Source organism: Mustela erminea, chromosome 20, assembly GCF_009829155.1.
Source record: "Mustela erminea isolate mMusErm1 chromosome 20, mMusErm1.Pri, whole genome shotgun sequence".
Taxonomy (NCBI): Eukaryota; Metazoa; Chordata; class Mammalia; order Carnivora; family Mustelidae; genus Mustela; species Mustela erminea.
The window spans coordinates 334,349-360,353 of NC_045633.1; the positions used below are offsets into that span (position 1 = coordinate 334,349).

The following is a 26,005-nucleotide window of genomic DNA, read 5'->3' on the forward strand; positions in this document are numbered from 1 at the left end:
TCCCAGGGTCCTGGGATTGAGTCCCGCATCGGGCTCTCTGCTCGGTGGGGAGCCTGCTTCCTCCTTTCTCTCTGCCTGCCTCTCTGCCTCCTTGTGATCTCTGTCTGTCAAATAAATAAATAAATCTTTTTTTTAAAAAAAGCATATCAGTTAATCTGGGTTCAGTCACTAACTGTTTTCTACTAGCTGGGTCACTTTGGGCAAGTTAACTTACTCTCTGAGCTTCATTTTCCTTATAATAGTTAAACATTATAAATAAATTATTTTACTAGCAAAAATATGTTTATTCAAGAATTGCTTAAATTTATGCACAGAATTGCAATTTATGAAAGCTATGACAAAACCACAGGCAAGTACAACAAACAAAGGAGAGGAATATTTTTATAGAAATTGAGGAAGCTGATAGGGATTGTTTGGAACAAAAGTCCATTAAAGAGAAGCAGAGGTCCAGGAGAAGACAGTTTCCCATTGGCTGGATTGCTGGAGTAGTCAACTTCTTGTAGACGTAGTATACATCTTTGCCTGTTGAAACCTGCCACTTTCCTAAGGGTGCATGGGAGAAGAATGAGGCACAAACAAGTCAGCTGTAAAAGAATGGGAGCAGGGGACAACAGCTGAAGGACTGTCACCCTGAACTCCTCAATCCCATATTTATTAGATACAAGATAACAAAGGAGAAGAAAAGGTTATACATTAGTCATGCATCTAGTGGGTAAACAAGAAGGAACGAGAATCGTATGTTGTCACAAGTTTTAGAGGTAAACAAAAGAGTAGGATGTGTCGGTCGAGCAGCAGGAGATCTGTAGCTGTGCAACACACTTCAGTGTATTACCTTAGCAGGAAGCTTTCTCTGAGATAGGGGAGACAAAATGGGAAGCAGGGCGGTGTTCCACCCTGAGCCGGCCGGGCCGACCCAGCTGCTGGCTTCAAAGACCTGAATCATCGCCTCCGCCAGAGGCCTGCTGCTAGCACATGTCTTTGTCAAGGTCATCTTTAAGCGTGCTTGCAGGACCAGTACAACTCCTCATTAGTTAAAGTTATAGTTTAAGCAGTATGTTATTCTGAGGGATGGTTACAGGAACCTATCATTTATAATTCCTTCCTGCTGAGGATTCTTCTGTTGGGGTCTGTAATTACCCGTTTTTCCTGTAACTGAGGTTGAGTGCTACAACTTTCTCTTCTAATCTCACACTGCAGCCTCCTGGATCTTGCTTTATGAGGTTTTATTAACTTATTAATTTTCACATAATTGGAAATCCTGTTACTTATTCATAGTGGACATTTGTTGTTTTTGGCCACTCAATATCCATTCTTCCCTGTTTTGCTCATAGCAACCAACTTCCTTTAAGGGTATGACCCAAAAGCTACACCTACTTCTCTCCCATCTCATCGGCCAGAACTTTGTCACTCATAGCTACATAGCTGCGAAGGAAGCTGAGTTTGAATTCTGGAAAAATTTGGAGTTTGACTCCTAAGGAAGAAATAGATCCAGAAGACAACTAGATGTCCCTGCTGCATTATCATTATCATTACACTAATTACATTACATCCTCTGGTTACAAAATCTTGCACAGTTTGACAAATAATCATGATCCTTGACCGGACCTTGCATCATTACTGTCACATTCAGCTTCAAGGTCTCCATGGTCAGGGTTTTACAGACCTGAGGGTTTGAAGAAGGGTTGCATATCCTTCCTCCAGAAAAGTTTTGTGCAGCTTAAATAAGACCAAGAAGCAGGGAGATGGGGACTTCATGGTTCCAAATGAAGAAATACATGTTAGAGAATGGGTTAAGCCTGGAGAGGCCAAGTGAGTTGGGTATTTCCTCCTTCAAAGGACTCCTCACCAGGGAAGGGGACCATGGTAAAAATAAATATCATACCCCCCCCCAAGAACACCTTGAACCTCAGATCCTGAAGATCATAAGTAAGAGATGGACCCAGTCTGCAACAGAGTGAGAATGGGGACACCTCTGGCTACCAACAGGCAGCAAGGCACATGTGAGGAACCCTCTGCTATCTGTCCAATTCTTTCCTCTCAGTGTCTCTCACCCTGGAAGAGCTAGATTTCAATTAGAAAAGAAAGAGGGGAAAAAAAGAAGAAGAAAGAGGAATGAAAAAGCAGATCTCCTCAAAGTCTCTAGAGCCAGAAACAGACCTTACATGGTATGACAAATTCTGTATATATGTATCTTTCCCCTGGACAATTCATTTAACAAATATTTACTATGTCTCACTTGAGAGCAGGGATTGTGCCCTGTTCATGGTTCTATCCCAGGACCCAACACTATATTTGACTGGGGCTCAGAAAATGTTCTTTAAATATTTTATGTATTTATTTACTTACTTATCTATTTATTTATTTATTTATTTTAGGGAGAGAGAGCAGGGGAAGGGGCAGAAAAGAGAGGAAGAGAATCTCAAGCATCTCCATGTGGAACCCGATGCAGGGTTTGAGCTCAGGACCCTGAGATCATGACCTGAGCTGAAACCAAGAGTCACTTAACCAACTGAGCCACCCAGATGCCCCAGGAAATCTTGTTTAGGTGAACAACATCACAATTTTGATTTAGTGTTGAACACTAGTGGTTGCCTCCCGAGCATCCAATTTCCATCTTCCCAGCAACTATTTTTTAAGTTTTTTTTTAAGATTTTCTCCATTTATTTGACAGAGAGAGCAAGAGACCACAAGCAGGCAGAGCAGCAGAAGAGGGAGAAACAGGCTCCCCACCGAGCAGGGAGCCCAATGCCAGGCTCAATCCCAGGACCCTGGGATCACAACCTGAGCTAAAGGCAGTCACTCAACCAACTGAGCCACCCAGATGCCCTTTTTTTAAGCTTATCTAAATTCCTTAGTTAACATGCTGTGTAATATTAGTTTCAGGTGTACAATATAGTAATCCAATAATTCCAGAATCACCTGGTGCTTATCACAACAAGTACACTCCTTAATCCCCATAATCTATTTAACCTTCCCAGCATCCAATTCCCTCTTCCCAGAACTCTTAATTTCCATTTGGACAACTATGTGGTTTAAGGTTCACCCCCAGCTCCAAGCATAGAACATGTGAACTAAGTTAAACCAATCCATATATTCCATACCCCTGACTTCAGCAATTGGTTTAAAATGTGAGCATGTGACTTAATCCAGACCCACCAAAGTGGATCTGAGGACAAAGATGTTTTTTCTCTTTCCAATATAATGTAAAACCTGGAACACTATAGACATTTTTGCTACTGTGAAGAAAGTCCACTTGAGACTAAACCAATTTAGCATAAAAACAAAGCCTAATCCCTCTTGCAAATGTAAAGCTCTAGATCAAACCACACTTGAAATCCTTTTTACCTCTGGACTTTACAGTCACATAATCAATAAATTCTTTCCATTGCTTAAGTCATTGTGGGTGGAATTTTTTATTTGTGACTAAAAATATCCCAGCTGATGCAGAAATACTAAGTTTGACACAGTGGAAGAAATCCAAGCTGACATATGATACAAACTAACAGTTTCCAAAAGTCAGTCCAACAGAAATGAAACAATGAGATGTATGTAAATATACATGAATTTTCAAACAGCCCAAAGGAGAAGCAGAGAATGTTGAGAGCTTATTTAAATGTCTTGGGCAGCTTGCTGCCAGATTTGGATAAGAAGAAGCAGTTCAACCCTAGGTGCCTTCTTCAAAATATTTCAAGATTTCTCTAGCACCAGCGGTTAAAAACCAAACTCTTCAGCCCCTGATAATTTAGTCCATAAATAATTTTCAGCCTCATTGCTAACCATTTATAGTCCAAGCACACTACATCAGTTACACCTGGCATGCCCTAGGTACTAGTCGGCATTCAAGATGGCCCCTTTGATCTTCCTTTCCTTTTTTTTAAAAAACTTTATTTATTTATTTGACAGATCACAAGCAGGCAGGGAGGCAGGCAGAGAAGGGGGGTAAGCAGGGTCCCTGCTGAGCAGAGAGCCGATGCGGGGCTCGATCCCAGGACCCTGGGGTCATAAACTGAGCCAAAGGCAGATGCTTTAACCCACTGAGCCACCCAGGCAACCCTTATCTTCCTTTCTTAATATTCTTTCACATTGAATTATGGCTGGCCTGTGTAACAACAGAACTGAAAGTGTGTGACTTCCAAGGAATTTTGGCTTCTGCGTTGCTCCCATGGATTACCCTTTCTGAAGTCTCAAGAAAGTCACCCACCATGCTGCTAAGGATATTTAAGCTACCCTGTGAAGAGGCCTTGATGGAGAAGAACTGATGTCTTCCACCAATAGCGATACCAACTCACCCTCTATGTCAATGAGCTACTTTGGAAATAAATCCTTCAGCAGCAGCCAAGCCTTTAAATGACTGCAGCCCTGGCTGACATCTGACCATCAGCTCTTTAGCCTACATTGAAAACTCCTTTCCTGGATCTGTACTCAAGGAACTACAGAACACTCATGGAAGAAATTGAAGAAGACACAAAAAGATGGAAGACCATTCCATGCTCATGGATCAGAATAATAAACATTGTTAAAATGTCTATACTGCCTAGAGCAATCTATACTTTCAACGCCATTCCAATCAAAATTCCACCGGCATTTTTCAAAGAGCTGAAGCAAGTAATCCTAAAATTTGTATAGAATCAGAAGAGATCCCGAACTGCTGAGGAAATGTTGAAAAAGAAAAACAAAACTGGCGACATCATGTTGCCTGATTTCAAGCTTTACTACAAAGCTGTGATCACCAAGACAGTATGGAACTGGGACAAAAACAGACACACAGACCAGTGGAGCAGAGTAGAGAGTCCAGATATGGACCCTCAACTCTGTGGTCAACTAATCTTCAACAAAGCAGGAAAAAATGTCCTGTGGAAAAAAGACAGTCTCTTCAATAAATGGTGCTGGGAAAATTGGACAGCTATGTGTAGAAGAATGAAACTTGACCATTCTCTTACACCGTACACAAAGATAAACTCGAAAATGGATAAAAGACCTCAACATGAGGCAGGAATCCATCAGAATCCTAGAGGAGAACATAAACAGTAACCTCTTCGATATCAGCCACAGCAACTTCTTTCAAGATATGTCTCCAAAGGCAAAGGAAACAAAAGTGAAAATAAACTTTTGGGACTTCATCAAAATCAAAAGCTTCTGCACAGCAAAGGAAACAGTCAACAAAACAAAGAGACAACCCACGGAATGGGAAACGATATTTGCAAATGACAGTACAGGCAAAAGGTTGATATCCAGGATCTATAAAGAACTTCTCAGACTCAACACACAAAAAAACAGATAATCATGTCAAAAAATGGGCAGAAGACATGAATAGACACTTCTCCAATGAAGACATACAAATGGCTAACAGACACTTGAAAAAATGGTCATCATCATTAGCCCTCAGGGAGATTCAAATCAGAACAACATTGAGGTACCACCTTACACCAGTTACAATGGCCAAAATTAACAAACCAGTTAACAGCATGTGTCGGAAAGGATATGGAGAAAGGGGAACCCTCTTACACTGTTGGTGGGAATGCAAGATAGTGCAGCCACTTTGGTGAACAGTGTGGAGATTCCTTAAGAAATTAAAAATAGAACTTCCCTATGAACCTGCAATTGCACTACTGGATGCACTACCCAAAGATACAGATGTAGTGAAAAGAAGGGCCATCTGTACCCCAATGTTCATAGCAATGATGACCACGGTCGCCAAACTGTGGAAAGAACCAAGATGCCCTTCAACAGATGAATGGATAAGGAAGATGTGATCCATCTATACGATAGGGTATTGTGCTCCCATCAGAAAGGATGAATACCCAACTTTTGTATCAACGTGGACGGGACTGGAAGATATTATGCTGAGTGAAATAAGTCAAGCAGAGAGAGTCAATTTTCATATGGTTTCGGTTATCTGTGGAGCATAAGGAATAACTCGGAGGACATGGGGAGCTGGAGAGGAGAAGGGAATTGGGAGAAATTGGAGGGGGAGATGAACCATGAGAGACTGTGGACTCTGAGAAACAAACTGAGGATTTGGGAGGGAGAGGGGATGGAAGGTTTGGGGAGCTGGTGGTGGGTATTAAGGAGATCATGTATTGCATGGAGCACTGGGTGTGGTGCATAAACAATGAATTCTGGAACACTGAAAAGAAATTTTAAAAATAAATTTTTTAAAAAACTCCTTTCCTGGGTCATAAAAATGCCACCGAAGCCTAGGTAAGCTGCAATGGGCAGTTCCATAGTGTCTTTTGCGCTCAAGAGAATTAGTCTGCAGACCGAAAAGTGCAAGAAGTCTTGCAACAGAGAAGTGAAGCAATAATGTGGCCAAAAGCTGAGCACCCGCAACATGGTGGGGGAGGGAAGGAGGTTAAGCTTTGACAGCATCTAGAAAAGAGGAACATCTGGTTTCAGACACTTCCTGCTCACAGATGGGACAAGGAGTGTGGAGGGTTTTTTTAAGATATTTATTTGTTTGTTTACTTATTTATTTATTGTTTATTTATTTTGAGAGAGAGAGAGAGATAGAGAGCAAGCAGGGGGAGGGGCAGAGGCAGGGGCAGAGAGACAATCTCAAGCAGACTCCATGCTGACACGCTCCACAATGTGGAGCCTGACATGGGACTTGATCTCATGACACAAGGTGAAATCAAGAGTTGGATGGTTTGGGACGCCTGGGTGGCTCAGTTGGTTAAGCAGCTGCCTTCGGCTCAGGTCATGATCCCAGCGTCCTGGGATCGAGTCCCGCATCGGGCTCCTTGCTCCGCGGGGAGCCTGCTTCTCCCTCTGACTCTGCCTTCCACTCTGTCTGCCTGTGCTCGCTCTCTCTGACAAAAAAAAAAAAAAAAAAAAAAAAAAAAAAAAAAAAATTATTAAAAAAATTAAAAAAAAAAAAAAAAAAAAAAATGAGTTGGATGGTTAACTGACTGAGCCACTCAGGTGCCCTAGAGGAAGTATGGTTTAAGGGATGCACCAGTAGGGTTCTTGGAGGGGAGATGGGTACGAAGATGGGCTGATTAGGTGATGCTCATCACCTAATTAAGAAGGGATCTTGGGTATTATATGCAACTGGTGAATCACTAAATTCTATCCCCCAAAACTAATAATACACTATATGAGAACTAAATTGAATTTAAATTTTAAAAATTTTAAATATATAAATATATAAAAATCCAGCAGTGATGCTAGAAAAGCCGTCGCTTGGAGTCTTTTTCCAGAATCTTGATAATGAAAGTTCTTTTGCGAGTAGAGAACAGGAGGATCTTAGAGGTTAGAAACAAACTGAAATTTGAGAAGAGGTTGGAATGATATCCAATTAGAACCTGGAAGGGGGAGGTGGAAAGGGGACAAGTTCAGATTTACAGATATGGGAATGAACCAATTTCTCTGAACAAAACAACTAGAAAGGCAACATTAGTAGACATATGTGAAGATTAACTTTGCCAAGAGAACCTTTTATTTCTATAAAAGGTTTTTTTTAAACACTGAAGCACATTTTGCAAGAACCATTCCAATTTTATGCCACAAAAGATAAGAAATGATGCATACCCTACTCTCTAATCATGATACATTAAGGTAAGAAATAGAAAATATCAAAAATGGAACTAAAATGCCAAATTTTGAAAATTGAACATTTTAAGAACATAGAACAAATAGTGAACACATAGTATGATAACATAATTCAAAATAATAATAACAGGGGCGCTCAGGTAGCATAGTCAGTTAAGTAGCTGTCTCTTGATTTCGGCTCAGGTTGTGATCTCAGGGACAAGGAAGGGGACCCACGTCTGGCTCCATGCTCCGCACAGAGTCTACTTAAAATTCTCTCTCCCTTAAAATGTCTTACACTGCTGGTGGGAATGCAAACTGGTGCAGCCACTCTGGAAAACAGTATGGGGATTCCTCAGAAAGTCAAAAATAGAGCTACCCTACAACCCAGCAATTCTGCTACTTGGTATTTACCCAAAGGATACAAACATTGTGTTTCAAAAGGGCATATGTGCCCCAATATTTATAGCAGCAATGTCCACAATAGCCAAAATATGGAAAGATCATAGATGTCAAGTAACAGATGAATGGATAAAGAAGATGTGAGATGATAGATAAATAGATGGATGATTGATAGATAGATATAATGGAATATTACTCAGCCATCAAAAAGAATGAAATCTTGCCATTTGCAATGACATGGATAGAAGTAGAGGGTATTGTGCTAAGCAAAATAAGTCAGTCAGAAAAAGACAAATACCATATGATTTCACTCACAGGTGGAATTTTAGAAGCAAAACAGGTGAACATAGGGGAAGGGAAGGAAAAATAAGGTGAAAATAGAGAGGTAAGGAAACCATAAAAGACACTGAACTCTAGGAAACAAACTGAGGGCTGCTGAAGGGAAAGGGTGGGGGGAAAGGGTAACTGGGTGATGGGCATTAAGAAGGGCACTTGATGTAATGAGGACTGGTGTTATACGCAACTGATAAATCACTAAATTCCCCCCTGGTAACTAATAATACAGTATATGTTAACTAAATGGAATTTAGATAAAAAATTTTTTAAAAAGAGAGATTCTCTCTCCCTCTGGCCCTCCCCTGCTCTCTCACTCTCTCTCATATAAATCTTTTTAAAAATAAAGTAATAGGGGCGCCTGGGTGGCTCAGGGGGTTAAGGCCTCTGCCTTCAGCTCAGGTATGATCCCAAGGTCCTGGGATCGAGCCCCGCATCGGGCTCTCTGCTCAGCAGGGAGCCTGCTCCCCTTCCTCTCTCTCTGCCTGCCTGTCTGCCTACTTGTGATCTCTGTGTGTCAAATAAATAAATAAAATCTTTTTTAAAAAAAATCTGTACACTCTAAATATATACAATTTTTATTTATCAACTATACCTCAATAAAGCTGGAGAAACAATTTTTTAAATGTACCTTTTATTGGCTGCCGTTCCTCTCTGCCCGTCTGACAGTGATCCCAACACCTCCCAAACTCCTTGCACCCCATCTTTGTCTCAGGCTCTACTTCTGGGAGAACATAACCCACGGCCGACACCGATGATAAGCAAGAGAGAGGAAACTGCTTCGAGGAAGTCGAGTGCCCCGGGTGCGAAATGCAGCTGAGAGGTGAAGATGAAAAAAAAAAAAAAATGCCCAACAGACTTAGCAGCATAAACCTGGCCTTGTAAAAGGTCATTGCAGAGGCATGGGGCATGTGGAAACCACACTGCTGTGGCTTGAAGAATACGTTTCAAAAAATAAGCAGATGCGATCTCTACACCAGGAAGAGGAAGAGGTGAAAAGGTGATAGCCTTGGGGACTGTGGCCACAAAAGACAGAGAGACAGATAAGATGCACAGATACCACCCTGCATGGAGCATCTAATGTTTCTGGACATACTCAGGAGATCAGACAACTGGAAAATAGGCTTGCAACTGAATGAGTGGTAACCACCAAGATAACTAAGAAAAAAAGGCAATTATTATTATCTATTTTATATATATGTACACTTATACATATATATAATCAAGATTATAGAAAATATATGACATAAATATAAAGAAAACAAAAAGTTACACAAGAGGGAAAAACAAATCAGAATATAGTATGTTGCTCAGCCAAGAATAGCACTTACATAGTCATAATAATGTAAAGCCAGAACATCAATTTTTTTAAAGATTTTATTAATTTATTTGAGAGAGAGAGAGTGTGTGCACACAAGCAGGGGAGAGGGGCAGAGGGAGAAGCAGGCTCCCTGCTGAGCAAGGAGCCCGATGTGGGACTCAGTCCCAGGACCCTGGGATCATGACCTGACCCAAAGGCAGAGGCTTAGCTGACTGAGCCACCCAGGTGCCCCAAAACATCGATTTAATCAAAAATAAAACTTGAACTGTTATTGGGAGGATGGAAGAAAAGAGGCGCGGTGAACAAGGAAGAAGCCCACCTTCCCTAGCAAGAAAGCCTAACAGATTGTGCCTAAGAGTTGAGAAACCACAGTACATGTGTATTGCTCACCGTTACGAAAATAAACGCCAAAATTAGCAAAAGTGATAGCCCGGGGTAGGTGGAGACGGGACCAAGGGACTGTAGGTTTTTGTCACAAAACTTGTATAATCATTTGGCTCTTTTTTTTCTTTATTTTTTAAGATTTTATTACTTATGAGAGAAAAAGAGTGAGCACTCGTACAAGGTGGGGGTGGGTGGGCCAGAGAGAAGCAGTCTCCCCGCTGCACAGGGGGCCTGACACAGGACCCGTCCCAGGACCTGGAGACCATGACCTCGGCTGAAGGCAGACCCTTAAGTGACTCAGCCCCCTAGGCACCCCCTAACTATTTGGCTCTTAAACCAAGGTTCTTCCAAATTTTCTGAATATAACCACAGTAAAAATAATAGTAATTATAATAATAATAATTAATAATTTTTAAAAACCTGAATTTTACTTTACAACCCAGTCCATACATATGAGTATTAAGGGGTTTGTGAACCAGTGGGATCGCTAACACATTACTAGTTAGTGTGAAAACTGAAAGAATTACTTTTGAAACACAGGTTCAAACACTGCGTATCCTACCCAACAAGTCTACTTTTACAAATTTGTCAAGGTAAATTTAGCACATATGCACCAGGAGAAGCATGCAATAATATTCATATCACACTGTCCACAATGACTAAAAACTAGAAGTGATCCAATGTCTGTGATAAGAGAACAAACAGATACAAGGCATAAATAGAATATTATACAGCCAAACGGAATACCATGGATGATAATCCTAGCAACACAATGTTAAGTCAAATTAGCAGGTTCCTGGTACTGCATGTTAAAGAATCCAAAGTGTTGATTTTTGTCAGGTGTGATGATAGTAATACGATTACATTTAAAAAGTCAACAGCTGGGGCACCTGGGTGGCTCAGTTGGTTAAGAGTCTGCCTTCAGCTTGGGTCGGGATCCAGCATCTGGGATGCAGCCCGACATCGGGCTCCTTGTGGAGAAGCAGAAGAGTCTGCTTCTCCCTCTGCCTCTGCTGCTCTCTCTCTCAGTCAAATAAATAAATAAAATCTTTAAAGAAAAAAATCAACAGTTTTCAGAAATGAGTTCTGAAGTATGCACAAGTGACTATGTACAAGTAATTTTTAATTTATTTTTTAATTCAAGTATAATTAACATACAGTGTTATATTGGTTTCAGTTGTACAATATAATGATTCAACAATTCTATGCATTACTCAGTGCTCATCACAGTAAGTACTGTTAATCCGCTTCACCTGTTTCAACCATCCGCCTTCCCACAACAAGTACACTTTTTTGACAACTGAATTACAGGCTTTATTAAAATTATTTTTACAAATTTTTATCTCCTAATATGGAAAGGTTGCTTTTTACTTTAACACGTGCTTTGCAAATTTACGTTCCTAATAAGAAGGGCTTTGGTGAAATAATATCTAAGATTTGCCTTAAAGTATTCCAGGAGGTTGTGGTTCATATACACAATGCAGTATTACTCAGCCATCAGAAAAGATGAAAACCCACCATTTCCATTGACATGAGGGTTATGCTAAGTGAAATAAGGCAAGCAGAGGAAGACAGTTATCGTATGGTTTCACTTATTTGTGGAGCATAAGAAATAGCACGGAGAACATTAGGAAAAGGAAGGGGAAAATGAATGGGGAGAAAGCAGAGGAGGGAGACGAACCATGAGAGACTGTGGGCTCTGGGAAACAAACTGGGTTTCGGAGGGCCGGGGGATTGTGGGTGGGCTAGCCCGGTGATGCGTATTAAGGAGGGCAAGTATTGCAGTGCGCACTGGGTGTTATATGCCAGTAATGAATTGTGGAACACTGCATCAAAAACCAATCTGAGGGTTTTGAAGGGGCCGGGGGTGGAGGTTGGGGGAGCCTGGTGGAGGGTATTGTGGAGGGCACGGACTGCATGGAGCACTGGGTGTGGTGCATAAACAATGAATTCTGTTATACTGAAAAGAAATTAAATTAAATTTTAAAAAATAAAATTAGTTAATTAATTTTTTAAAAACGAATGATGTACAGTATGGTGACTAACATAACATAATAAAAATAAAGAAATAAACACAAATTGCAACATGAATGAATGAATAAGTATCCCAGGGAGGGGTGCCTGGCTAGTTCAATTGATAGAGCATCTTTGGGTTGTGAGTTTGAACCGCACGTTGGAAGTAGAGAATACTTTAAAATAAAATCTTTAAAATAAATAAATAAAGCCTTCCAAGAAAAACATGATAGGTGAAGCAAGAGGGCAAAATCTTGATAATTGTTGAAGCTGGATGACGGGCATACTGAGGTTCAGAGTATTCCTCTTCCCTGTTTTATGGGTTTGAAATGTTCACAATAAGAAAATTTTTTTTATTTCTTTTCAGCATAACAGTATTCATTGTTTTTGCACCACACCCAGTGCTCCACGCAATCCGTGCCCTCTCCAGTACCCACCCCCTGGTACCCCGACCTCCCACCCCCCCCTTCAAAACCCTCAGACTGTTTTTCAGAGTCCATAGTCTCTCATGGTTCACCTCCCCTTCCAATTTCCCCCAACTCCCTTCAAATTTTAATAGACAAGCCAGTTCCCCCAAAACAGAACATTTTCTTGGCATAGTCATATAGTTCAAAAACAAGTAAAATGAAACTGACATGTGTGATAATTAAAAGAAGGAGCAGGAAAAATGAAAAACGCAAACCCAGATAAATCGTCACTTCCGGGGGAGAAATCCGTCCATGAGTAAACTCTGTGGAATCATCTACTTGTTGGATGAAGTACTGAAATCATGATTGCTCAGATTTTATAATAAAGTGGTAACAGAATACGAGAGAGGCATTCATAGGCCAATTAATGATAGTGTACAAATGAAGCACATAACTCTGTGTACCTGCAGTTTAGCAGAAAAGTACAGTATATTGTTCTCTGCCAGAGATCTTACACTTCCAAAAGTGGGAGTAATATCTCGAAAAGATTTCTGAACTAGGAGTTGGGAAAGAGAGGTCCTGGCCTTTGTTCTGTCACCAACTTGCCACATTGCTTTGGAAACTAATTCCTGTGGGTAGTTCAGTTTCCTCACGTATAGAATGAGCAAGCAATTTTGTCAAATCATTGCTGAAGTTCCTGTTAAGACAGAAAGAATGAGGGGAGCCTGGGGGTTCCGCTGGTTAAGCGTCTTAATTCTGCTTAGGTCATGATCCTGGGGTCCTGGGATCAAACCCCACCACGGCTGCTTCTCCCTCTCCTTCTGCCCCTCCGCCCTCCTCCCACTCATTCTCTTTCTCTCTCTCAAATGAATAAAATCTTTAAAAAATAAAAATTAATTTAAAAAATTAAAAAGACAGGAAGGGGGCGCCTGGGTGGCTCAGTGGGTTAATCCACTGCCTTCAGCTCAGGTCATGATCTCAGGGTCCTGGGATCGAGCCCCGCATCGGGCTCTCTGCACAGCAGGGAGTGCTTCCTCCTCTCTGCCTCTCTGCCTAGTTGCAATCTCTGTCAAATAAACAAAATCTTTTAAAAAAAAAAAAGACAGACAGAAAGGATGATTGGGTACTGGCTGAGAGGCAAACACAACAAACATCTCTGCAACAGGCTCGCAGCCCCTCCCCACAGCAGAGTGACCTCACTGCTCACAACCTCCTCCAGGCCCTCGCTTCTTGCTTCCAGGCCCCTGGGTCTGGTCTTCGCTCTTCTCTGGTTGCTCTCTGTTGTAGACCAGGGCTGAGCCCATTTCCTGAGGTCTCCAACCCAACATCTGCCCCTTCAACCTCCCTTCTCCCTCTGCCATGTGTGTTCTCCACCCAGAAACCCAGACATCCTGGCCTAGCCCCTGATTATTCTTGGGAAATCCATTCTGCCCACAGTACCGGAAGAAACGGTGCAAGGACTGGTAGTCCGTGAAGCCACCTACATACTCCCTTCTCCAGCCCGGAACGTTTGCTCCTAGACACGCAGCGGCAGGCAGGGCCGGAGAGTATAAACGGGTCTTGACAACAGGGGTGACTCAGCTGAAACAGGAAACACCCAGGGAACCCGCTTAGCTACTGGGTTCCTCCCATGCCGGTTCCGCGTGTCCTCCTGCCTCTCCTCCTGTGTGGCTCATATCCAGGAACTATGTCTACATCCAGCCTCCCACTGCCTCCACCTTTCTCAGGAAGCCTGCAAGCAGAGACTCTAAGCTAGTCAGAATTGGGGGAGCCCAGGTGGCTCAGTGGGTTAAGCGTCCAACTCTTGATTTTGGCTCAAGTCACGATCTCGGTCTCATGAGATCAAGCCCCACTTGGGCTTGGCTCAGCGGGAAGTCGGCTTGAGCTTCGCTCCCTCTCTCTCTGCCCTCCCCACCAATAAATCAGTCAGTCTTTAAGCGAGTCAGAGTAGGAGGGTGTGACTGAGACGGGGGATTCCTGTGGGCTCCAGGACTTGTCACCACCATAGGTGCTTCCCCCAGCCTGAGGACTTTCTCCCAAGTCTCAGGTGACCTGCGCCTGTGAACAGCAGACTACAAGTGCAGGAGAGTTGTCCTCCCTTGGGGTCACCCTCAGCCAGGGACAGATAGGAGTCAGTGTCTAAATGCCCAGATTCTCCAGCCTCATGCGGACTGAGAGGGGTGCTTTTTACTGTTTCTCAGAGGAAGCAAGGGTCACTCCCCACAGTGCTAACCTGCCTCACAATGCACCTTCCCTGACTCCTTGGCTCACTTCTCCACACCCACTGGGTCCTTCCTGCACTTCCTAAATAAGGAGGGGCTTTCACTGGGATCTTTGCCTTAAGGTCTGCTTCTGGGGAACCCAAACGAAGACAGCTGGATCTCAGAGAAAACTCCAGGCCAGCCCCTCCCACTACAGATAAGACTGAGACCTGGAAAGGAAAGATGAGCTGCTCCCTCAACACCTGGTCGTCACCAAAGACCCCCTTCACCCACATGGCCGCCTCTACTTGAGAGGGAACCTGCCAAAGTACCTCAGATCCCTTAAGTAGTGTTTCCAGCCTTCCTTAACTCACATACTGCCTTTACAGTTTTTGCCACAAACCACATGCCCTTTTTATATTTGTCATATCCACATTACCGCCTGTAGTATCTAATTAATATACTTTTAATTTACTTTTTAATTCAAGTATAATTATCATATAGTGTTATATTTGTATCAGGCTTGCAATATAATGATTCAACTATTCCATACATTACTCAGTGTTTGTCATGATAAGCGTAAATTAATACATTTTAATAGACTCTTTAAATTTCCTTTTTCCGTGTTAATTTCTGTCTTTAAAATAAAAGTTATATAGGGGCGCCTGGGTGGCTTAGTTGGTTAAGGCTCTGACTTCAGCTCAGCTCATGATCTTGGGGTCCTGGGTTCCTTGGCCAATGGGGTGTTTTCTTCTCCCTCTCCCTCTGCTTCCACCCCACCAATCATGCACACACATTCTTTCTCACTCTCTCTCAAATAAATAAATAAAATCTTTTAAAATAATAATAATAAAATAAAAATTATATTTTATATATTCATATGATTCAAGATTCAAAAGGTACAATAATATACACCATGAAAAATTTCTCTCCTTGTCCCCCCAGAATCATAGTACCAGTGTCTCATACTTCTTTCCCAAGATAATCTAGGACTATACATGTGCTCATGTGTGTGTTTTCTTTATTACATGTACCTTTTTTATTTTTTATTTTAATTTTTTAAGACTTTTTTTTTAAGTAGACTCCACTCCCAGCATGGAGCCCAGTGCAGGGCTTGAACTCATGACCCTGAGATCAAGACCTGAGCTGAGATCAAGAGTTAGACACCTCAACCTACTGAGCCACCCAGGTGCCCCTGAATATTTTATTTTTAAGAAAACTTTTTTTTTTTTTTTTTTTTTTTTAGTTTCAGGAGTAGAATTTAGTGATTCATCAGTAGCATAAACACTCATTACGTCAAGTACCTTCCTTAATACCCATCACCCAATTGTCCCTTTCCCCAACCCACCTCCCCTCCAGCAATGGCCAGTTTGTTTCTTCAAGTTCAGCCATCTCTTCTGGTTTGCTGATTTTGTCTTATTTTATTTTTTCCCTTCCTTTCCCTATGTTCATCCGTTTGGTTTCTTAAATTCCACATTTGAGTGAAACCATATGGTATTTGTCTTTCTCTGACTGACTTATTTTGCTTAGCATAATACCTTCTATTTCCTTTTTTTAAAGATTTTATTTATTTATTTGACAGATAGATCACAAGTAGGCAGAAAGGGAGGCACAGAGAGACAGAGGGAAGCAGGCTCCCTGCTGAGCAGAGAGCCCGATGCAGGACCCTAAGATCATGACCTGAGCCAAAGGCAGAGGCTTAACTCACTGAGCCACCCAGGTGCCCCAATACCCTCTATTTCCATCACATCACTGCAAATAGCAAGATTTCATCCTTTTTTGATGGCTGAGTAATATTCGTGTGTGTGTGTGTTTGCCACATCTTTATCCCTTCATCTGTCACTGGACCTCTGGGCTCTTTCCATATTTTAGCTGTTGTGGACATTGCTGCTATAAACATTGGGGTGCATGTGCCCCTTTGAATCACTATGTTTGTACCCTTTGGGTAAATACCAAGTAGTGCAATATCTGGGTCATAGGGTAGTTCTATTTTTCATTTTTTAAGGAACCCTCATACTGTTTTCTAGAGTGGCTACACCAGTTTGTATTCCTACGAACAGTGTAAGAGGGTTCCCTTTCTCCACATCCTCACCAACATCTGTTGTCTCTGACTTGTTAATTTTAGCCATTCTGACTGGTGTGAGAGGGTAGCTCATTGTGGTTTTGGTCTGTATTTCCCTGACCCCCAGTGATTTAGAGTATTTTTTCATGTGTCTGTTGGCCATTTTTATTTCTTATTTGGAAAAATGTCTCTTCACGTCTTCTGCATTTTGGGGGGGTTTTACTTATTGATTTGAGAGATGCACAAGCACACAAGCACAAGTGTGGGGGAGGAGCCAAGGGAGAGGGAGAAGCAGACTCCCCATTGAATAGGGAGTCTGCCATGGGGCTCAATCCCTGGTTCCAGGATCATGACCCGAGCCCAAGGCAAACATTCAACCAACTGAGCTACCCAGGGGCCCCTCTTCTGCCCATTTCTCGGTTTTTAGATTGTATTTTGGTGCTGAGTTTGGTAAGTTCTTTATAGATTTTGAATATTACCCCTTTAGTTTTGTTGACTGTTTCTTTTGCTGTTCAAGAGCTTTTTATTTTGTTGAAGTACCAATTGTTCATTTTTGTTTTTATTTGCCTTTAGAGACGTGTCTAGCAAGATGTTGCTGCAGTGAGGTCAAAGAAGTGGCTGCCTGTGTTCTCTAGGATTTTGATGGATTCCTGTCTCACATTTAGGTCTTTCATCCATTTTGAGTTTATTTTTTGTATGGAGTGAGAAAGTGGTCTGGCTTCATCCTCTGCGTGTGGCTGCTAATTTTTTCAATATCTTCATGTGTTAAAGAGACTGTCTTTTTTCCATTGGATATTCTTTCCTGCTTTGTAAAAAAATATATATATATTATTAAGAAATCTCTACAGGGGCACCTGGGTGGCTCAATGGGATAAGGCCTCTACCTTCGGCTTGGGTCATGATCTCAGGATCCTGGGATCGAACCCCACATCGGGCTCTCTGCTCAGCGGGGAGCCTGTTTCTACCCCCCCTGCCCGTCTCTCTGCCCACTTGTGATCTCTGTCTGTCAAATAAATAAATAAATAATCTTTAAAAAAAAGAAAAAGAAATCTCGACACACAGCATGGGACTCACCCTGCAACCCCAGGATCGGGAGTCACATCTCCGGACTGAGCCAGTCAGGGGCCCCTCTAATACATATATTTTAAAGGTTAATATGTCAAAACTATATCTAAAAACCAGTATCACTTCTTTATGAATAGAAGGTAAGAGCAACACATAAATATAATAAATACAAAATAAAATTAAATTCCTAGAAGTCTTTGCTTATTAAATGGTCTGAGCTGGAGATGAGATTTCTCTGTTAAAAAATTAGTAAGTGTCAGAGAGGTGCTAAGTACCAAATGGAGACTTTCTCCTGAACTGAATCAGCAAGTTTATGGAACCACCAAAAAGAAAATAACATTCTCATGTGTCAGTCACTAATGAATGCCAAGGTTGTCCGAGTAAAACCAACTTATAATTGGTAGAACATTCCTTCCAGAGGCAGAACTTACTTTGTCTTTGAACTGTAAACTAGCTCTGAGTTAGAATCAGCTTTGCCACTTCCTACCATACCTATCAGTATACTGACACTCACTGGTCTGAAGAAAACAGCAGGGGCACCTGGGTGGCTCAGTCTGCTGAGTGGCCAACTCTTGATTTTGACTCACACCATGATCCCAGCGTCCTGGGATAGAGACCTGCATCAGGCTCTACATTCAGTAAGGAATCTACTTAAGGATTCTGTCTCTCCCTCTGACCCTCCTCCCATTATCGCTCTCTCTCTCAAATAAATAAATAAAATCTTTTTTAAGTTTTAAGTAGATACATAAATAAATAAATAACTCGGGCACCTGAGGGCTCAGTTGGTTGAGTGACTGCCTTTGGCTCCGGTCATGATCCTGGAGTCCCAGGATCGAGTCCCACTTTGGTCTCCTTGCTCAGTGGGGAGTCTGCTTCTCCCTCTGACCCTCCTCCTTCTCATGCTTTCTCTCTCTCTCTCTCTCTGTTCCCCAAATAAATAAATAAAATATTTTAATAAATAACTTCTTGATATAATAACTCATACTATGTGTTTCATAAGGTTTCATAATGATTTAAAGGAAAAGAAAATATATTTACATGATGGAGATGTTTCTAGTCAGACGGGCTTTGGGCAACTAAACAAGGGATGTTTCCCAGTTCTCAAATCCTTTCCTAGAACTGTTGGCTCCACCAGTCTTGCTAAATTCTCTACTCAGCATCTCCTCTCAGGAAAAAACCAGAAAAACAATAGCAACAACCTATATTGTCTATGATTACCTTTAATTTTACTGACACAGCATTCCTTCTGAGGAGCTCAGATTACCTGTTACATCCTCCTCAGAAATTCTTCCGAATTCTTTTAAGACGGATATTAAACAATGGCTGTATGGGAGACCATGCCAACAGAGGCCACAGTTGGGGAGAAACAGACTTGGGCTCCAGGTCTGACAGCATGATTCAGTTGTGATTAGGAACTACTGAGAACCTCAGTTTTCTCAAAATAGAGACATAATTCCAACCCTCCAAGAGGCTGAGGTAATACAGATTTGAAAACACTCTGTAAATAAATTAATAAATTTAATAAATTAAACATAAATATTTTTTAATTTTTTTAAGATTTTATTTATTCAGTTGACAGAGCGTGTACAAGCAGGGAGAGCAACAGGCAGCGAGAGGGAGAGGCAGGCTCTCTGCCAAGCAGGAAGTCAGATGCAGGACTCGATCCTAGGACCCCGGATCATGACCTGAGCCAAAAGCAGCCACTTAAGGAACTGAGCCACCCAAGTGTCCCTAAACATAAATTCTAAAGCACTGCTTTTGTAAAAAAAAAAAAAAAATTAGGAATTAGGATGCTCTAAACAAATTAAGGATCCAAGTTCATACTCCAGTTCAAAATATTTTAGGGACAGGAATTTTTCTGCCTGACTGAACAGGGGTGGTATTACAAAGAGTGCATGCTTAGGATTCAGAAGTCCCTTCTTGCTGGAAAGAGCTCATAGTGTAGAGAGAAGCGTGCCCTCAGGCACTTAGAGGGCACAAAATATACTGCTCAGATGACACTTAGGCCAGAGATTTTTAAACTCTTCCTCCAAAAACTGCAAGAAAAAGAACCCCATAAAGTTAAAGGATAAGCTGTCCAATTAAGAAAAAGTATTTGTCTGTAATTGACAAAAGGAATTTGTCTGTAATTGACAAAGGAAAAGTATGCAGAATACATAAAGAGCCACTATAACCCATTAAGAAAAATGAGCCAAAGGGGATGCCTGGGTGGCTCAGTCAGTTAAGCATCAGCCTTCAGCTCAGGTCATGATCCCAGGGTCCTGGGATCAAGTCCCTCATTGGGCTCCTTGCTCAGCTGGAAGTCAGCTTCTTCCTAACCTCTGCTTGCCTGTTCTCTCTCTCTCTCTCTCTCTCCCTCTGACAAATAAATAAATAAAATCTTATTTAAAAAAAAAGAAAAGTGAGCAAGTGATGTGAACAGGTGGGGTTTTTTTAAGATTTTATTTATGTAGCCTGCCTGTTCTCTCTCTCTCTCTCTCTCTCTCTCTCTCTCTCTTTCTCTCTCTCTCTCTCTCTCTGACAAATAAATAAATAAAATCTTATTTAAAAAAAGAAAAATGAGCAAGTGATATGAACAGGGTTTTTTGTAGCATATTACAATTATATTTATTGAAAAGTTGTTAATATTGACTTATTTAATATTTGTTGGTAACAGTTTGTGCAAACTTGCTTACTTACAAAAAGGTAAATTAACTGTGGAGTACTCAGATACAGCAAAAGGAGAGAGAAGTAGTATAACTAGAGCTTGCCTTTTCCGGACCCTCTATGGGAAAGTTTTTATAATTTCTCTGTTCTTCTCTGCCTCAGTTTCCAATGCCCCCCTGTGTCTGCAAACAGGTAAAAGTTGTAGGAGAAGTTTGGGTTTGGAATTGCAGAGACTCTAAAGCAATCATACCCAGGCCAAAGGGTACATCAGCAGAGCCTGTGGGGTTTGTTTTTTTGTTTGTTTGTTTTAATATATAACATATTATTAGCCCCAGGGATACAGGTCTGTGAATCGCCAAGTTTATACATTTCACAGCACTCACCATAGCAGGTACCTTCCCCAGTGCCCATAACCCCACCCCCCTCTCCCTGCCCCTCTACCCCCAGCAACCCTCAGTTTGTTTTGTGAGACGAAGAGTCTCATGGTTTGTCTCCCTCCCGATCCCATCTTGTTTCATTGATTCCTTTCCTACCCCCCCAAACTCCCCACGTTGCCTCTCAAATTACTCGTATCAGGGAGATCATATGATAATTGTCTTTCTCTGATTGACTTATTTTGCTCTAGTTCCATCCACGTCGTTGCAAATGGCAGGATTTCATTTCTTTTGATGGCTGCATAGTATTCCATTGTGTATATATACCACATCTTCTTTATCCATTCATCTGTTGATGGACATCTAGGTTCTTTCCATAGTTTGGCTATCGTGGACATTGTTGCTACAAACATTTGGGTGCACGTGCCCCTTTGGATCATTATATTTGTATCTTTAGGGTAAATACCCAGTAATGCGATTGCTGAGTCATAGGGTAGCTCTATTTTCAATTTTTTGAGGAAACTCCATGCTGCTTTCTTGAGTGAGTGCACCAGCTTGCATTCCCACCAACAGTGCAGGAGGGTTCCCCTTTCTCCCCATCCTCACCAGCATCTGTCATATCCTGACTTGTTAATTTTAGCCATTCTGACTGGTGTAAGGTGGTATCTCATTGTGGTTTTGATTTTTATTTCCCCGATGCCAAGTGATGTGGAGCACGTTTTCATGGGTCTGTTGGCCATCTGGATGTTGTCTTTGCAGAAATGTCTTGAACAGTCTTTTTTTAAAAGATTTTATTTATTTTTTTGAGAGACAGAACACAAAAGGGGAGGGGGAAAAGGGAGAGGGAGAGGGATAAGCAGACTTTTCACTGAGCATGGAGCCTGATGTGGGGCTCAATCCCAGGACCTTATATCATGACCTGAGCCCAAGGCAGACCCTTAACCAACTGAGCCACCCAGGTTCCCCCCAGGAAATATTTTTAATTGTGTTATGTTAGTCTCCATGCAACACATCATTAGTTTTTGATGTAGTGTTCCAAGATTCATTGTTTACATATAGCACCAGTGCTCCACGCAATACGTGCCCTCCTTAATACCCACCACCACGCTCATCCATTCCCCCACCCCACCCCCAAGATTTATGTATTTATTTGAGAGAGAGAGAGAGCATATGTGAGTGGGGGGAGGGACAGAGAAAGAGAATCTTCAAGCAGACTCCCCACTGAGTGTGGAGCCCAACACAGGGCTTGATCTTACAACCCATAAGATCATGACCTGAGCTGAAACCAAGAGTGAGACACTTAACCAAATGAGCCACCCAGCCATCCCTGAACATGCAATTTTTTAAAAAGATCTTATTAATTTATTTGTCAGAGAGATACAGAAAGAGAGAGAGTGCATGCACAAGCCGGGGTGGGGGGCGGTACACAAGCAGGGGTAGCGACAGGCAGAGGAAGGATTGGGCTCCTGCTAAGCCTTCCTGGTAAGTCTTCCTGGTAAGCCCAATGCAGGACTTGATCCTAGGACCCTGGGATCATAACCCAAACCAAAAGCAGACTGAGCCACCCAGGGGTCCCTGAACAGGCAATTTTTTGAAGAGAAAATGTTACTAGTCAATAAATGGAAGTAAAGAGAAATATGTAAATTAAAATAAAAGAACAATGGGATACTATTTATCTCTTTTTGGGGGGATCTCATACTTTCTTTTATTATAAAATTATATAAATGACCATAGTTATCAAACTAGTATTTTTTTCTGTATGCATAACGCGACTCATGACTATTCTTTTGTAAAATAAGAGAAAATTTCTTGGGATGATATATGTTCTTTAAATAGAAAGTATTAAAAGAAATAAAAATTAAAAAAATAAATAGAAAGTATTCTTTTTTAAGATTTTTTTAAATTTTTTTTTGCATTTTTTTAAATTTTTATTTATTTTTTTAATTTCTTTTCAGTGTTTCAGAATTCATAGTTCATGCCCCACACCCAGTGCTCCATGCAATACACACCACAATACACACCACCAGGCTCACCCAACCTCCCACGCCCCCTCCCCTCCAAAACCCTCAGTTAGCTCCTCAGAATCTGCAGTCTCTTTATTTCTTTATTTCCCATCACATTGGCAAAAAGAGATAAAGAATTTGAGTTTGATAATATTGAGAGCTGGAGAAATTTTAGGGAATTTACATTCTCAAATGGTGCTGTTTGGGCTGTAAATTGATAGTTTTTGTTTAAAACCCCAAAGCTAAGGACAGTGACTGAAACACTGCCCCACATTCTTTTAAAAAAAAAAAATGCTGCAGACACAGCTTTTGAGACTTTCTGGTAAGAGGCAAGTCCAGCCCAGCAAATTCCACCATCATCACCCACCTCAATGGAAGAGAGTCATAGTGTTTCCCAACCTCAAAGCAAGTGAGAGTATTGCTCCCAAAGAACCCCTCATGGATATTAGAGGTAACTCTTCTTCCCTGATCTGCAAGAACTGAAGGTCCAGATGAAGGCTAATGAGTTCTCAGAAGAACCTGAAACATGTCTCAGAATATGGAGAGCTACAAGACCATGGAGACTAGTCCTGGTTTCCCACCTGGAGGGTTCCAGAGGAGGAACAGAGTATATACCAGAACATTCCAGGATGGCCAGGCAAGGAGAGAGATAGAAGTATGCCCTTGTCTTTTATGAGACACCCTAGGTCATGTGAATGCCACCAGAGTAGTTGGGCCCAAAGTGCTGTGATCAGCCCCTGCTTAAGACAACCACCTGCCTTGATGAAGGGATCTGGCAGTAGTATAACTACTTCAAGAGTGTATTGTTGGGGGGGGGGGGGCCTGGGTGGCTCAGTGGGTTAAAGCCTCTGCCTTTGACTCAGGTCATGATCCCAGGGTCCTGGGATTGAGCCCCGAATCCGGCTCTCTGCTCAGTGGGGAGCCTGCCTCCCTTCCTCTCTCTGCCTCTTTGCCTCTTTGCCTACTTGTGATCTCTATCAAATAAATAATTTTTTTAAAAAAGAATGTATTTGGGGAAAGAAGGGCTACAGAGCAGGAGCTGAGGAATTTCCACAAGAGGTCAGCCCCAGAGTGTCTGACTACATCATCTCTGAAGAACTCAATGGCATCTCCCATGAAAGCAGCAGTATTTGGACGCCTGTCCTGTCATGACTGGGGTCCCACATTATAGCCACACCAATCATGTTGTACTCTGCCTCTGTACTCTTGGAGGAAAGCTCTAAGTAACCTTGACCTTGAGAAGTTAGAAATGCAGAGGTAGGGAGGGTTCTGGGGAAGAGGGATTGAGAGAAGAGTGGTAGATTCCCCTCCCTTCTCCACTTAGGGTCCCTTTAAACTGGGTATGATGTTGAAATCTTGAAATATTCTGGACTGGACTTGTTTATATCTGAAAATGAGACTGTTCGTAAAGCTGAAAATGACCAAAACTCTGTGAAATCCTCCAAAGTGTGGCTGAAACCAGAGGTAAAAGACAGTTTCCTGATGTGATCTTCCAAGTCCACCACTTTTTCAAGCCCACAATTTAATGGTAACATTTATTCAAATTTTCTTATTATTAACATATAATGTATTATTTGTTTCAGGGGTACAGGTCTGTGATTCATAAGTCTTATGCAATTCACAACACTCACCTTAGCACATACACTCCCCAGTGTCCATCACCCGGCCACCCCATCCCTCCCACCTCCCTCCATTCCAGCAACCCTCAGTTTGTTTCCTGAGTCTCTTGTGGTTTGTCTCCCTCTCTGGTTTCATCTTGTGTCATTTTTACTTCCCTTCCACTATGATTCTCTGCTTGTTCCTCAGATTCCACAAATCAGTGAGATCATATAATAATTGTCTTTTATTGACTTATTTCGTTTAGCATAATACCTTCTAGTTCCATCCACCTCGTTGCAAATGACAAGATTTCATTTTTTGATGGCTGTATAATATTCCTCTGTGTGTGTGTGTGTGTGTGTGTGTGTGTGTGTGTGTACACACACCACATCTTTATCCATTCATCCATGGATGGACATCTGGGCTCTTTCCATAGTTTAGCTATTGTGGACATTTCTGCTATAAACATTGGGGTGCAGGTGCCCCTTCGAATCACTACATTTATATATTTAGTGTAAATACACAGTCATGCAGCTGCTGGATCATACGGTAGCTCTATTTTCAACTTCTCAAGGAACATCCATACTGTTTTCCAGAGTGACTGCACCAGCTTGCATTCCCACCAACAGTGCAGGAGGGCTCCCCTTTCTCCTCATCTTCACCAACATCAATTCCTAGCTCATTAATTTTAGCCATTCTCACTGGTGTGAGGTGGTACTCTCATTGTGGTTTTGATTTTTATTTCCCTGGTGCCGAGTGAGGTGGAGCACGTTTTCATGTGTCTGTTGGTCATTTTGATAGCTTCTCTGCAGAAATGTCTACTCATTTCTTGATTGGCTTATTTGTTCCTTGGATGTTGAGTTTGATAAATTCTTTATAGATTTTGGATACTAGCCCTTTATCTGATATGTCATTTGCAAATATCTTCTCCCATTCTGTTGGTTGATTGTTTTCTTTGCTGTGAAAAAACTTTTTATCTTGATTAAATCCCAATAGTTCATTTTTGCCCTTGCTTCCTTTGCCTTTGGCAATGTTTCTAAGAAGGTGCTGTGGCTGAGATGGAAGAGGTTGCTATCTTCTGTGTTCTTCTCAAGGATATTGATGGATTCTTGTCACACATTGAAGTCTTTCATCCATTTTGAGTCTACTTTTGTGTATGGTGTAATAAAATGGTCCAGTTTCATTCTTCTGCATGTAGCTGTCTAATTTTCCCAACACCATTTGTTGCAGAGACTGTGATTTTTCCATTGGAAAAGTCTACTTCTACTTTGTTGAAGATTAGTTGACCATAGAGTTGAGGGTCCATTTCTGGGCTCTCTATCCTGTTCCATTGATCTATGTGTCTGTTTTTGAGCCAGAACCATACTGTCTTGATGATGACAGCTTTGTAATAGAGCTTGAAGTCTGGAATTGTGATGCTGCCAGCTTTGGTTTTCTTTTTCTACATTCCTCCATCTATTTGGGGTCTTTTCTGCTTCCATACAAAATTTAGGATTATTTCTTCCATTTCTTTGAAAACAGTTGATGGTATTTTAATAGGGATTGCATTAAATGTGCAGATTTCTCTAGGTAGTATAGACATTTAAAAATATTTGTTCTTCCAATCCATGAAAGTGTAATGTTTTTCAATTTTCTTTGTGTCTTTCTCAATTTCTTTCATGAGTA

General features: G+C 41.5%; 1 long non-coding RNA gene across 1 annotated transcript; it reads right to left on the minus strand.

The window, feature by feature from the left end:
* Window positions 1–364: 364 nt before the first annotated feature.
* On the minus strand, window positions 365–9,043 carry LOC116581416. The gene is made up of 2 exons (XR_004282056.1): window positions 8,897–9,043; window positions 365–543 (listed from the first exon to the last, which is right to left on the minus strand). It is a non-coding gene; the product is annotated as an uncharacterized LOC116581416 (long non-coding RNA).
* Between the last annotated feature and the right edge of the window lie 16,962 nt (window positions 9,044–26,005).